The sequence below is a fragment of the Pinus tabuliformis genome, chromosome J (assembly GCF_031772625.1).
Source record: "Pinus tabuliformis cultivar Carrire ecotype Pingquan chromosome J, CPIR1, whole genome shotgun sequence".
In the NCBI taxonomy this organism is placed as follows: Eukaryota; Viridiplantae; Streptophyta; class Pinopsida; order Pinales; family Pinaceae; genus Pinus; species Pinus tabuliformis.
Window position 1 is genome coordinate 443,014,823 of NC_142295.1, and position 14,910 is coordinate 443,029,732.

Here is a 14,910-nt window from a genome sequence, read left to right on the forward strand (position 1 = left end):
AGCACCACCGCCACCACCAATGCTTAGGGGAGAACCATTTGCTCCAGTAGGGGGAGTTCTTGCTTCACTTCGCGGAGTCTCGAAGTACTTGACACTTAGGATCAGGGGGACTGTGCAGGGGCAACGAGTGTCAGTCCTCGTAGACAGTGGGGCCACCCACAATTTTATCAATGCCTAGATGGTGGAGCGAAGGGGCATTCACATAGAGACATTTGATGTAGAAATTTTGAGTAATATGACACTTATTCACAGAGATTATCCTGATTATACACTATTTGCGGAATGCATACATAATACATAACCTCCTCTACGTTGATCATCAATTTGCAGAATCAAAACATTCGCATGTGCACGTTGAAACACATCAATAACACATATCAACACAGTATGTAACCGGGGAAAGCATACAGCTAAAAACCCCCAACTATCTGTATATTATATTGATTGAGAACATGTAACAATACATAGTACAATACTCCTCGCAACTACTCAGTACTATCTCCACCTGTTACAAACAAGCTAGCTCAGATCTAAATCAATCACAGGTTCAAATCTCCTCCGCTGCTTGCCTGCCTCCACTGCGCAATCCTGCATAAGAATAGATGAGAATCGCTGATCCAAACTCTTATTTCCCTTGGCTGAACCACACAATCCTCATTGGAAATACTCAATCCATTGATTGTGCAAATCTCATGCACAACTATAGTCACAACTGACAGTAGTCTCCACCTCTAACACCTGTCTCCATTGAACTGTCCATGCACTGAGTTAACTGATGTATTCTTTAGTTGATTTATGAGTTAATAATTAGTGAATTAATTAATAATTAATTCACACCACTCATCACTAGTGTATTTGACAGTTAGACTAAATACAATTAGTTCAACTAAGTCAAACTGAACACAACTCCATCAACTCCTCAATCAACTCCACCAAACTCAATCACTTGAGTTCTAACTGAATTCCATCATGCAATAGCTCAACTAACCCATAAGAAAAGCGTATTTCCTTCTGGCAGTTGCATGTGCCACATCCGTAGCTCAATCTGAAGTGCTCCAAGAGGATAAGATAATGTTTATAGTCCAAATATTATTAAGAGCTAATAATATTCGACTATTCTATTTTTAACCTGGCAGTCTAAAAATAAACTCCGCCCATATGTCTAAAAATAGAAGTCCATCTATTTTTACCAACATGACCAGTCATCCACAAATAGCATCATGCAACTCATAGACCATGATCCATATGTCTAAAAATAGACATAGTCTAAAAATAGACTTTGCGCCAAAAATAGCCTGCGGGCCCACTTATTGAAGGCGACTTCTTTTCACTAAGCTCCATCATCTTGTTTCATTTTCAACACTCCCTCTCAACAAGATATGGATTATCTGCAACCCCTATCCTGCAACTCTGGAATGTTCTGCATGCAACACATTTGCTCGATCCACTTGCTCCAACAACACTTGGAACAAAAACACTCCCAACTGACCACTCTATTGGGCTAGGAACATACTCTGATGCTGAAGCTCTACCTGCTGCTGAAAAGTGCTCCTTCTCTGACATTTGCGCTACTGCAACATCTCCATGCATCTCGCACCATTGCACACCTCTCTGTGCCACCTAGCACTGTGCAAAACACTTGTGCCTCTTGCATTGTTGCAGCCTGCTAGCTATGCACTGTCCTGGGATTCCCTGCACTGTCGCTCTCTTCGCCGCTCCATCCGCATCTGTCTCTACCCAATCAGCCAGTTCCTGCTACTTCACATCGGGGCTCTCGTAGCAAGGTCTCATCCAAGAGGTTGGGTACCTCAAGGATCCTGCCCCTCCTCCTTGGGACGATCAATCCACATCACCCCACCTCCTACCTGGAAGTATGGCTGCATGCGATCCCTCAGCCCACCTGGCTCGAAGTTTCCCCCTACTGGAGGTCTCTGCATGAGTAGATGTCTCTACTCGATATCCTCTCAGCTTCCCTTGTGGCTGCTCCACAACCTCCTGAAGCTGCTATACCAATCGTGGCTCCTCCACAATCGTCTGAGACTTCTTCTGGCTCTGCATGTTGAAAGGTAATATACGCTCCTTTTCAACCACCAAGTCTCCATCAGTTGCCTCGCTGCTCAAGGCTTTGCATGCATCTTGAACCTCAAGAGCATACAGATTCTTGACCCGTGAACCAATCTGCTTCACCTGTCTAGTGATGATGTGTCTAAGGAAAACCTTTCCCTTACTGAAGACTACATCATAGCCTCTGTCTTCCAGCATCGCGATCGACACCAAGTTTCTCTTCAGTCCTGGTACATACTTGACATCGGTCAAGGTAAGGCAAGCTCTATGCTCCCTCTGAAAAATAACCGTGCCTACTCCTGAGGCACTATACTTCTCATCATTACCCATCGCTATGAGTATCTGGAGATCTTTCTCCTCCAAAGTACTGAACAAACTCTTGTCACCGGTCATGTGGAAAGAAGCTCCACTGTCAAGAAACGAATCACTTCCCACCATGGATGAAACCATGCATGTGAAGAGTGTGAAATCCAACTCAAACTGTGAAGCAAGTGCCTCACCTTCAGATCCTTCCCCGGATCCCTTCTTGGATTTCCTCCGTGGACAATTTGCAGCATAATGGCCCACCTCATGACAACGAAAGCATCACACTTTCGATTTGTCAGCCTTCTTCCCATCATTGGAAGAACTGGATTCGGAAAAAGAAACCTTCTCCTTCCCCTTCTTTGCTTTGGCAGCCAAAGCGCAATTTTCTTCATCAGATGCCTTTGATGAAGATCCGTCCCTGGTATTCCTTCTGATCTCCTCTTGCACAAGATCCGACCAAAGTCTCTCCCATCCTAGCAATTTCCCCCGACCATTGACAAAGTCCTGATAGGAATGCCAACTCTTCGGAAGGCCAAGGAGAGCCAAGCTCACCAAGTCCTCATCATTGACAGTCACCCCCACACTTCCTAGCTCATCCCGGCATTGGGTGAACTTCGTGAGATACTTGGGCATACTGTCTCCATTCTCACACTTAATGTTTCTGAGTTTATCCTTGAGCACCAACTTCCTCTGGTCGCTCTTGCTTTGGAATAAATCTGTCAACGCTTTCCACATCAAGTATGGAGAAGCCTTTCCACGCAGGCTGGATACAATGTGATCCTTCACGCCCTCCAACAGAATCCTTCGACACTTCGTTGTCTTCTTTTGCAAAACCTCAACGTGAGCAACATCAGTAGGCTTTGGGACCTCAGCCTCTATGAAATCCTTCAACCAATTGTCATCTAACACGACCTTCATCCTGTCTTGCCAAGCAATATAATTCGAGCTACCTTCAAGAGCATACTCCAATCGCAATCCGTTGAAAGACATTTCAACTTTGACACCAAGAAAACACTGTTGCAAATTCGAATTCCACCAGCTCAAAACTCAACCGCTTCTGATCTAAAATTCGTGAGAACAAAGTATTTCTTGTACAGAGATTGACTGAATGGGCATTCACCGGATATCTCACCTTCCAAAAGAAGGATGAATCCAGAGGCTACCTGGCCCGATTACAGACTCTGCCTGAAGAAATAAAATGTAATCACTTTCTGAATAATAGATCTGATGATCAACTCTGCTTCGATACCATGTAGAAATTTTGAATAATATGACACTTATTCACATAGATTATCCTGATTATACACTATTTGCGGAATGCATGCATAATACATAACCTCCTCTGCGTTGATCATCAATTTGCAGAATCAAAACATTCGCATGCACACATTGAAACACATCAATAACACATATCAACACAGTATGTAACCGGGGAAAGCATACAGCTGAAAACCCCCAACTATCTGTATATTATATTGATTGAGAACATGTAACAATACATAGTACAATACTCCTCGCAAGTACTCAGTACTATCGCCACCTGTTACACACAAACTAGCTCAGATCTTAATCAATCACAGGTTCAAATCTCCTCCGCTGCTTGCCTGCCTCCACTGCGCAATCCTGCATGAGAATAGATGAGAATGGCTAATCCAAACTCGTATTTCCCTTTGCTGAACCACACAATCCTCATTGACAATACTCAATCCATTGATTGTGCAAATCTCATGCACAACTATAGTCACAACTAACAGTAGTCTCCACCTCTAACACCTGTCTCCATTGAACTGTCCATGCACTGAGTTAATTGATGTATTCTTTAGTTGATTTATGAGTTAATAATTAGTGAATTAATTAATAATTAATTCACACCACTCATCACTAGTGTATTTGACAGTTAGACTAAATACAACTAGTTCAACTAAGTCAAACTGAACACAACTCCATCAACTCCTCAATCAACTCCACCAAACTCAATCACTTGAGTTCTAACTGAAGTCCATCATGCAATAGCTCACCTAACCCATAAGAAAAGCGTATTTCCTTCTGGCAATTGCACGTGCCACATCCGTAACTCAAACTGAAGTGCTCCAAAAGGATAAGATAATGTTTATAGTCCAAATATTATTAAGAGATAATAATATTCGACTGTTCTATTTTTAGCCTGGCAGTCTAAAAATAAACTCCGCCCATATGTCTAAAAATAGAAGTCCATCTATTTTTACCAACATGACCAATCATCCACAAATAGCATCCTGAAACTCATAGACCATGATCCATATATCTAAAAATAGACAGTCTAAAAATAGATTTTGCGCCAAAAATAGCCTGCGGGCCCACTTAGTGAAGGCGACTTCTTTTCACTAAGCTCCACCATCTTGTTGCAGTTTCAACATTTGAGGGGTTCTCAGTGTTGTAGCTAGGAGACAGGACGGTGCAGTCCACGAATTATGTCCCCAGTTTGATTGTGACAATGGGGAACTACTCAGTCAATGATCACTTCTTTGTAGTTGACGTTCCAGACACCAATGTGGTGATGGGTGTCCAGTGGCTATACTCATTGGGGAGGGTCACTACTAATTGGCAGAAGCTAGAGATGGAGTTTACAGGCCCAGATGGGAAGCTGGTAGTGCTGAGAGGGATGCACTCTTACCCACCCTAGACAGTTTCCGCTCATAGGATGGAGGCAGATCTACAATATGGGGACATAGAGTGGGCAGTGGAGCTTAGGATTTCAGAGACAGGGGCTTTGACACGACCTGTGCATCTAAACATAATAGATTTGTTGGAGAGACACCAGGGGTTTTTGGGGAGATTCCTCCAGGTAGATCGCCAGACCGAGGGTTCGAGCACACTATTAAGCTGGAGGAGGGGGTGCATGCGGTCATCACTACATATAGGCACCCCAAAGCTTATCGGGATGAGATAGAGAGGGCGATACAGGAGCTGCTGAGATTGGGGTACATCAGGCCTAGTTCGATTCCCTTTGCTTCTTCCATAGTGCTGGTGAAGAAGAAGGATGGGACACTCCGCATGTGCATTGACTACAGGGCCCTCAATAAGAAAACATTGAAGAACAAATACCCCATTCCTCGCTTCGATGAGCTGATGGACGAGCTTAGATGAGTGAGATACTTGTCTAAGATAGATCTGCGCTCGGGGTATCACCATATCCGGGTGAGGGAGCAGGACATCCCCAAGACAACCTTTCGCTGCCACTATGGACACTTTGAGTTCTTGGTGATGCCCTTCGGGCTAACCAACGTTCCAGCTATATTTCAGTCTTGTATGAACCACGTGTTTTGTGGGCAGTTATGGTGTTTTGTCCTTGTCTTCATTGACAACATACTCATTTATAGCCGAACTTGGGAGGAGCATCTCCAACACATGGAGGTAGTACTTCGCATACTCGAGGAGCAACAGTTGTATGCAAAGATGTCCAAATGTGAGTTTGGACTGACAAATATGTTGTACCTGGGGCATGTGATTGGGGAGGATGGAGTGAAGGTACACTAGGAGAAGATTAGGGCCATTTTGGATTGGCCAACACCCAGGAATGTGACTGAGCTAAGGGGATTCTTGCGTGTTTGCTCGTACCACAAGAGGTTCGTGAGAGGATTCTCATGGCTGGCAGCACCCCTCATGGATTTGAACAAAAAGGGGGCTTTTGAGTGAATGCAGGCGGCACAGGAGGCCTTTGAGCGCCTCAAGTGGGTCATGAGCAGTTGTCCTATTTTGGCTTTGTCGGATTTCACACAATTGTTTGTGCTAGAGTTTGATTCTTTGGGTGAGAGAGTTGGGGCTGTGTTGACACACGGAGGCCATCCTATTGCATTTGAGAGAAGAAAACTGCTACCCCACGAGCGGTTGTACTCTGTTTATGACAAAGAGATGCTGGCCGTGATGCATGTGCTAGCCAAGTTCAGGAAGCATCTGGTGGGCAACCAGTTCAAGGTGAATACTGACCACTATAGTCTTCGATTTTTCTTAGAGCAACAATCATTGCAGGAGAGGCAGCATAAGTGGGTGAGAAAAATCCAGGCCTATGACTTTGAGATTGAGTACATCAAGGGAAAGCAGAACGTAGTGGCAGATGCACTATCTTGGAGGCCCGTGACACTATCTTTGATGGATGTCACTCATGATTCCCCTCTAGCAGGACACTCTTGGTTCCTCAAGTCATATCGTGCCATCAGGGAGTGATTCTCATGGCGGGGACTCAAGGGGGATGTATTGAGACACGTACAAGAGTGCATCGTCTGTCAGAAGAATAAGGTGGAGTTATCTCATCCCACGGGATTACTTCAGCTGCTCCCCATTCCAGAGAGGAAGTGGGAGAGCGTGCCCATGGACTTCATCATGGGGCTCCCAATTGTGCAGGGGCAAGATTGTATCTATGTTGTGGTCGACCGATTGATTAAGTTTACTCATTTCTTTGCAATCCCATCAAGATCTTCAACTTCTCAGGTGGCCGAGTTGTTCTTTAGAGAGGTATTCCAGCTACATGATGTTATGAAACCATCTCAGAAAAAGATAGATCGACGCCTTATAATTCAGCCTCTTCGAGGGGGCAACCTCCTTTACATTACACAAATGAACAATTCTTGGATGATTCAAATGAAAAAATCTCCTTTCTATATATAAGAGTCTAAGGGGTCACAATATAACCAAGCCAACCTAACAATAATAATATAAAGGCACAAAAATAACAATAGAGAGATTCTATGGGGCATAATAATAACAATATGGGGACAATAGAACAATGTAAACTTTGAAATGGGAACTGATACTGTTACCCGTTTCGTAGAGATAGCAAAAGAGTAATCCGATTTTGAAAAGGGGGATGCAAAACACATTTTTTTTAGAGCATAGTTTTTGGCACTTTAAATTTTTTTATGTACATCACGTTTTAGAATGTTAGTAATTTACATGCTGATTTAAAAAAGTGGTGATTCTGCATCAGGCCCTTTTTTAAAAAACCTATTTTTTGACTTTAAATTTTCTAATGTATGAAATGTAAATAATTATTTTTTTAATTTAACAAATTTTGACACTTCAAATTTTTTATTAAAAAAAAAAATCAAATATAAAAATATATATTAAAAGAAAGACAAAAAAAACATATATATATATATATATATATATATATATATATATACATATATCTGTGTGTGTGCGTAAACCATAAAAAAAGTTGGCAAAAAAAAATAAAAAAAATAAAAAACAAACTAGATTAAAATAAAAAGAAAAATAGAAAAAAAGCCAATAAAAATCTAAAAAACTATTAAAATCAAGATTAAAAACATTAAAAAAAAACCTAAAAAAACAAAATATACTCAATTTAAAAAAAAGAAAAATAATAATAATAATAATAATAATAATATAAACCTAAAAACATTTTAAATTTAATATATATATATATATATATGATTTAAAAAAAAACCATTTAAAAATTAAAAGAAAAAACATATATTTTCAATTTTTAAAAAATAAAAAACATTTAAAACTTTAAAAAAACATATATTTATGATTAAAACTTAAAAAAATATATATGCACGCAGCTCCGCCACCCAGGGCCACGCCCCCATGGGCAGCCAGGTAGTGGCTATGGGCGGTCAGGCGGTGGCTATCCAGTTCTCGGAATCGGATAACCACTGCCCGACTGCCCGTGGGGGTACCGCCCAGCCACCCCCACGGGCGGCCGAGCGGTAGCCATCTGATTCTGAGAATCATATAGCCACCGCTCGGCCACCCCCACGGGTGGCTAGGCGGTGGCTATCCGATTCCGAGAATCAGATAGCCACCCCCATGGGCAACCAGACGATGGCTATTCGATTTCCAGAATTGGATAGCCACCCCCACGGGCATCCGGGTGATGGCTATTCGATTCTGAGAATCGGATAGCTACCCCCACGAGCGGTCGGGCGATGACTATTCAATTTCGAGAATCGGATAACCACCCTTGAGGTGGATATCTGATTCTCAGAATCGGATAACCATCGCTCGGTCGCCCCTATCTGATTCTGAGAATCGGATAACCACCACCCGGCCACCCCCACGGGCGGCCGAGTGGTGGCTAGCTGATTTTGAGAATCGGATAACCACCACTCGACCGCCCCCACAGGCGACTGAGTGGTGGCTATCCGATTCCGAGAATCGGATAACCATTGCCCAACCGCCCATGGGGGTGGCCGGGAAGTGGCTATTCGATTCTCGGAATCAAATAACCATTGCCCGACCGCTCGTGGGGGCGGTGGCCGATAAAATTGTTTTTTCTAAATAAAAAATAAATTTTGTTAAATATGTTTATTGGATATATATATATATATATATATATATTAAATGTTTTTTTTTTAATTTTATATATATTTGTAATATATATATATATATATATATATTTTAAATGTTATTTTAAAAATTATCAAAAATATATTTAGTTTTTTTTAATTTTAATGTTTTTTTGTTTTCTTTTTTTTTAAATCCAAATTTAAATCATTGTCAAATCCAAATTTAAAATTTAAAATTTTTTAATATAAAATTTGAGATGTGCGTTTTTTTTTAATCATATATATATATATATATATATATATATATATATATATATTATAAATGTTTTTTGATTTTATTTTTTAATTTGAAAATATGTATTTTTTTTAATTTTTAACTGTTTTTCAGGTTTTTATTTTATTTTTAATTTCAGCATATTTTTTTTTAGGGTATTTTGAAAATGTTTTTAATCTTATTTTTTGTAGTTTTTTATTTTTTATTTTTTCGTTTTTTTTGTTATTTTTCTATTTTTTTAATCTAATTTGTTTTTAATTTAATTTTTTTTTTTTTTTAGTTTTTCTTAATGTTTTTTAAAAATTTCCTATTTTTACTTAATTTTATAGTATTTTTAAATTTTTTTTTTCCAAATTTTTTTTATGGTTTACCACATTAAAAAAAAATGTTATTTTTTGAAAATGTGTTTTTCTTATTATTTATTTCTTTAAATTTTTTTAATTTTTTAATTGTTATATTTTATAGGTTAATTTTGTTTTTTGTTTTTTTTTACATTTTTATGATTGATTTTTTTTTTTTAATTTTATGTTTTGTTTTTAATATATATTTTTATTTACGTTTTGATATTTTTTTATAACTTTTTTTTGTGTGTTTTTCATTGTTTTTATTTTTAATTTTATGTTTTTATTATTTTTTTGAAATTTTAATGTTTTTCGGAGTCATAACAAAATCTTTTACACCATTATTTCAAAATGTTGAAAATTTACCAAAAAAAAGAGTGTTATTCCAGCATCAACACTTTTCGTTTTGAGGGTGTTTTTTGCACATAAAAATTCGGTTTTACTGGCATTTTTTTAAAATGTTGGAAATTGACCCTAAAAAAAATCCATCGTTCCATTATTAGCACTTTTCATTTTCAGGCTTTTTTTTGCACAATTTTTGCACAAAAAATTCGTTCTCACTGCCATTTCAAAAACTTGTTCAAAATTGACCTTAAAAAAAAACCATCATTCTTATATACACAGTTTTCATTTTTAGCACTGTTTTTCATGTTTTTTCGGGGTTTTTTGGGCAGAGTTCTCGTTTTGAGTTTATAGTTCTCGTTTCAAAGTTTACATTGTTATAGGGGCACAACAATATTAATAAGAGATACATCGACAATAGTAATGGGGGAATCACTAGTATTATAGGGACCTAACATACCCCTCTCCTTCAAAAAAGTGTTGTCCTCAACGCTTGAGTAGTTCTGGATGATTCTGTATAAAATTCTCATCGTCCCATGTGGAATCTTCAGCAGATAAGTTCTTCCACTTGATGAGATACTCCGAAATTGATCGATTTCGTAGCTGTCGAGTTCTTGTTTCTATCACTGCTTCCGTTTCCCATATAATTTTTCCTTCTTCGTTAAGTTGTGGCAATATTGTTTGAACTGGGAGCTTGTTGCCTATAACCATCTTTAAACATGAAACATGGAAAACTGGGTGCACTCGAGAAGCTACAGGAAGCTCCAATTTGTATGCCATAGTACCAATCTTTTGCAACACCTTGTACGGACCATAATACTTTGGTGATAATTTATTATCCTTCTTAGCTTGCTTGAGGGACATTTGTTTATATGGTTGTAATCGTAGGAATACCCAGTCACCTACATCAAAACTTCTTTCGCTGCAATGTTGATCTGCTTGTTGTTTCATTCTATTCTGTGCCAACGTGAGGTTATCCTTTAAGAGTTGGAGAACTTGTTTTTGATGCTCGATGTGATGTTCCACTGCGTGAACCTTAGAATTTTCTCTTAAATATGATGTGATGGATGGTGGCTGATATCCATAAAGTGCCATAAATGAGGTCATTTTTGTTGTAGTATGGAGCGAATTGTTATACCACCATTCAGCTAGAGACAACCATTTGACCCATTGTGTCTGTTTATCAGATACAAAGCAACGAAGATATCCTTCCAAACATTTGTTTACTATCTCAGTTTGCCCATCAGATTGAGGATGATAAGATGAGCTATGAGCTAACTGAGTACCAAGACAAGAAAATAATTCTGTCCAAAAATTACCAGTGAAAATGGGGTCTCTGTCATTTACAATAATCTTTGGGTTTCCATGTAGCTTTTGAATTGTTTCCATAAATGCAGTAGAAATTGTACTAGCTTTAAATGGATGTGATAATGAACAAAAGTGTGCATAATTGGTAAGTCTGTCAACTACCACCATGATGACACTCTTTCCTTCAGACTTGGGTAAACCTGTGATAAAATCCATTGAAACCTCCTCCCAACGTTGGCTTGGAATGGATAAAGGTTGTAATAGACCTGGGGTCTTAATTGTTTCAACTTTATTTTGTTGGCAACCCAAACATTCTGCCACAAACTTTTGAATATCCGATTTAAGGCCATCCCAAAAAAATTCCTTCTTAACCCTGTGGTAAGTTTTTAAAATCCTGAGTTTCCTCCTAAGGGAGAAGTGTGCAATTCCATAAGAATCTTTTGTTTGAGTTGGGAATTCTTATAGAGGTATAAGCGATCTTTGTACCATAACTAATCATTTTTCTAGCTAAATGTATCAGATGTACTAGAATCTTGTTGTAACTTTCAAATAAGTGCCCACACTTCTTCGTTACTCTTTCATTCCTCCCTTGCTTCGTTTATCCAATCTAGTTGGATAATAGAAATGGTGCATAATAATGCTTCCACATCCTCATCCTTTTTTGAGAGTGCATCTGCCACAACATTTTGCTTCCTTTTTTTGTAGATGATTTCAAAGTCATAACCCAACATCTTTGTGACCCATTTTTTTTGCTTTTCAAAGGATAATATTTGTTCTAAAAAGTGTTTAAGACTATCATGATCTGTTTTTACCTTGAAGTGTCTTCCCACTAGGTAGGGTTGCCATTTCTTAAGTGCATGTAGTATTGCCAACATTTCCTTCTCATAAATAGCTCTGTGTAAATACTTTCCCTTGATTGGACGACTTTCGAAAGCAATGGGTATTTCATCTTGCATTAAAACAACACCAATTCCATTTCCTGAAGCATCACATTCCACAATAAAGGTTTTTGTGAAGTCTGGTGTAGCTAAGACCAGTGCTTGGCACATTGCCTCTTTAAGATGTTCGAAGGCCATTGTTGCTTTTGGAGTCCATGAAAATGCATCTTTCTTCAATAATGTTGTTAGAGGTGCTGCTATTCTCCCATAATTCTTAACAAACTTGCGATAATACCTGTCAACCTGAGAAATCCTCGCAAATGCTTTATGGATGTGGGGATTTTCCATTCCTTAATGGCTTTAATTTTGCTAGGGTCTACCTTAACACCTTCATGAGATACAATATGACCCAGATATTCCACCTCTTGTACTCCAAAGAAACATTTGGAGCTTTTTGCATATAATTGTTTCTCCTTCAATAGTTTGAGCACCCTGTCAACATGTTCAACATGATCCTTCCAAGACTTGTTGTAGATTAGTATATCATCAAAAAACACTAACACAATTTTCCAAGGAAGGGTTTGAAAATGGAATTCATCAAACCTTGAAATGTAGAAGGTGCATTGGTAAGGCCAAAAGGCATGACCAAAAATTCATAATGACTCTCATGAGTTCTAAATGTTGTTTTCGAAATGTCTTCAGCCTTCATTCTGATTTGATGATATCCTGAATGAAGATCCAACTTGGTGAAGTAAATTGATCCATGCAATTCATCCAATAATTCATCAATGAAAGGAATGGGAAATTTGACTTTAATAGTGAGCTTGTTGAGCTCCCTATAATCTAGACACATGCGCTAAGATCCATCCTTCTTGTGCACCAATAATATTGGAGCAGAGAAAGAACTTTGACTAGGTTGAATTATACCAGCCTTTAGCATTTCTGTAGCCATACGTTCAATTTCACTCTTTGGGGCATAAGGATATCTGTACGGCCTGATGTTTGGAGGAACACTTCCTGGAATCAAATGAATAGCGTGATCATGATCACGAATAGGTGGGAGACCTTTGGGAGTCTCAAATACCTTGGAATGATTGTCCAAATTTTTTTGGAGATCTGGAGAAATAGATGATTTCGCTATGGAAACATCTAGTGAACATAATTGTGAAATTACACCTCGTTGTTCCTTCTTTAGAAGCTTTTTCATAATGTTAGAGCTGATTATCTTTCCCGGTTTCCCTGCAATACCCCTTAATTCAACTTCCTTTCCTTCCGCATAAAATTTCATGAAAAGTTCTTGAAAATTAAAAGCTATTTTACCCAAGGATTGTAGCCATTGGACTCCTAGTACAACATCAACACCACCCATTGGAATGGAAAGCATTGGACTATTCAATACATATTCTCCCATGGACAACTTGATATTATGGCACTTTCCAGAGCAATTTATGGTTCCTCCACTTGCAACCATCACTTGACACTCTGGTGCTGGATATAAGAAGCAATTCAATTCTTTGGCTATCTTACAATGAATAAAATTGTGGGTACTCCCTGAATCAATCAACACTATTACCTTTTTTTTTGATATGTTCTTCTATCTTGAGAGTTTGAGTGGTAATTCCAGCCAATGCATTACAAGATATGGTCGGATTCATTTTTTCTTTATCTAGGGTTTGTTCCTGGAGTATATCCTCTTCTTTTGAAATTTCTTGTTCCTTTTCTTCCTCCTCTTCACAATCTATGTAGAATAATTTATTCTCAGCACACTTATGACCTTTAGTGTATTTGTTATCAATTGTAACAAAGCCCTTTTGCTCTTTTTCCTTCCAATTGTTGTGGTGTCAACCTTGTAGGTTGTGGAAGGCTATGGGCAATGACACTTCCATCTTTATAGTTGTGAGTGGTAGGCTTCCTGGTTGCCATAATTTTGCTTTTCATTTTTCTTGCTAACCTGAATGCCTTCTCCAATGAATCAGGTTCCCAAAGGCGAACCTCATGTTGGATATTATCCTTTAAAGTCCCTGTGAACACATCAATCCTATGCTCCTCTGGAATATCTTTTACCCTTATGTTCAATTTTTGGAAATCCTCAATGTGCTCCATCATTGAACCCTTTTGTTTGAGATTTATTAATTGGCTAAAAAAAGTGTTGCTTTTTGTATCCTCATAATGTGCTGTCATTTCTTCCGTAAAAATTGTCCAAGTGACAATTTGTTTATGAGAGCAAAGCCATCGATACCATATAAATTAATTTGGTTCCAAATACAAAGTTTCAACACGTACCTTTTGTGTGTTTTTCACATTATGGAGATCGAAAAATTGTTCTATCTGTAGTATCCATGTTCTGGGATCCTTGCCTTCAAACTTCCTCATATCGATTTTTGGAACATGGTGGGTCTTCAATCCAACATTAGAGTCTATGAAATCATGATTAATATTTCTTTTTTTCTCATCATGAGTTTCCTTTACTACCCTTTCACCATTAGTGACCATTTCTTATAGCAACGTATTCAAATTTATCTTCAATTCTTCCATCTTATCATCCATGCCATTCATCTTAGCTTCCATGCCATCCATCTTAGCTTCCATCTTAACTTGCATTCTATTCATATTAGTGTCCATGCCATTTATATTGGCTTCATTTACCTTTAGTGAGAATGAAATTTGTTGTACTTGGTCTTGTAATTTTGATATATCATGTTGCATTTCTCTCTTTTTCACGAGTCATGCTAGAGTTTTCAAGTTGCTTATTAGGTGTTTCCATTTTCTTTCTTCGGGGCATCAATTACCGATAATAATGCTTCACTATGCCCTTCGAATTCCTTCAAACTAATTTTTCAAACCAAGCTTATGCAAAAATTTTAAAAAATCTACACACCTTTTTTCACTTTGTAGGAGCTCGATATTGCATCTGATGTATCTCTGTAATTTTGGATCTTCCAGTTATGAAATTGCGACCTGCAGTAGCCCTCTGCATCCTCTTTCAAATTCCACCAGTCTGATTGAATTTAGATTCTCCAAGAAAGAGTTATGCACAATCTCCCAAGATGACCTGATTATATACCTTTTCAGAAGAGCGAAATTGTATGAAGTGCCACGTGTCACTGTTT

General features: G+C 38.4%; 1 protein-coding gene and 1 long non-coding RNA gene across 6 annotated transcripts in view; one reads left to right on the forward strand and one right to left on the reverse strand.

Moving 5' to 3' along the window:
• Positions 1-14,910, reverse strand: part of LOC149227721 (uncharacterized) — a 473,804-nt gene that overhangs the window by 198,839 nt on the left and 260,055 nt on the right. The window lies entirely within an intron of this gene.
• The window catches only part of LOC149227722 (uncharacterized), a 410,007-nt gene that overhangs the window by 198,668 nt on the left and 196,429 nt on the right, over positions 1-14,910 (forward strand). The gene's annotated exons all lie outside the window — the stretch shown is intronic.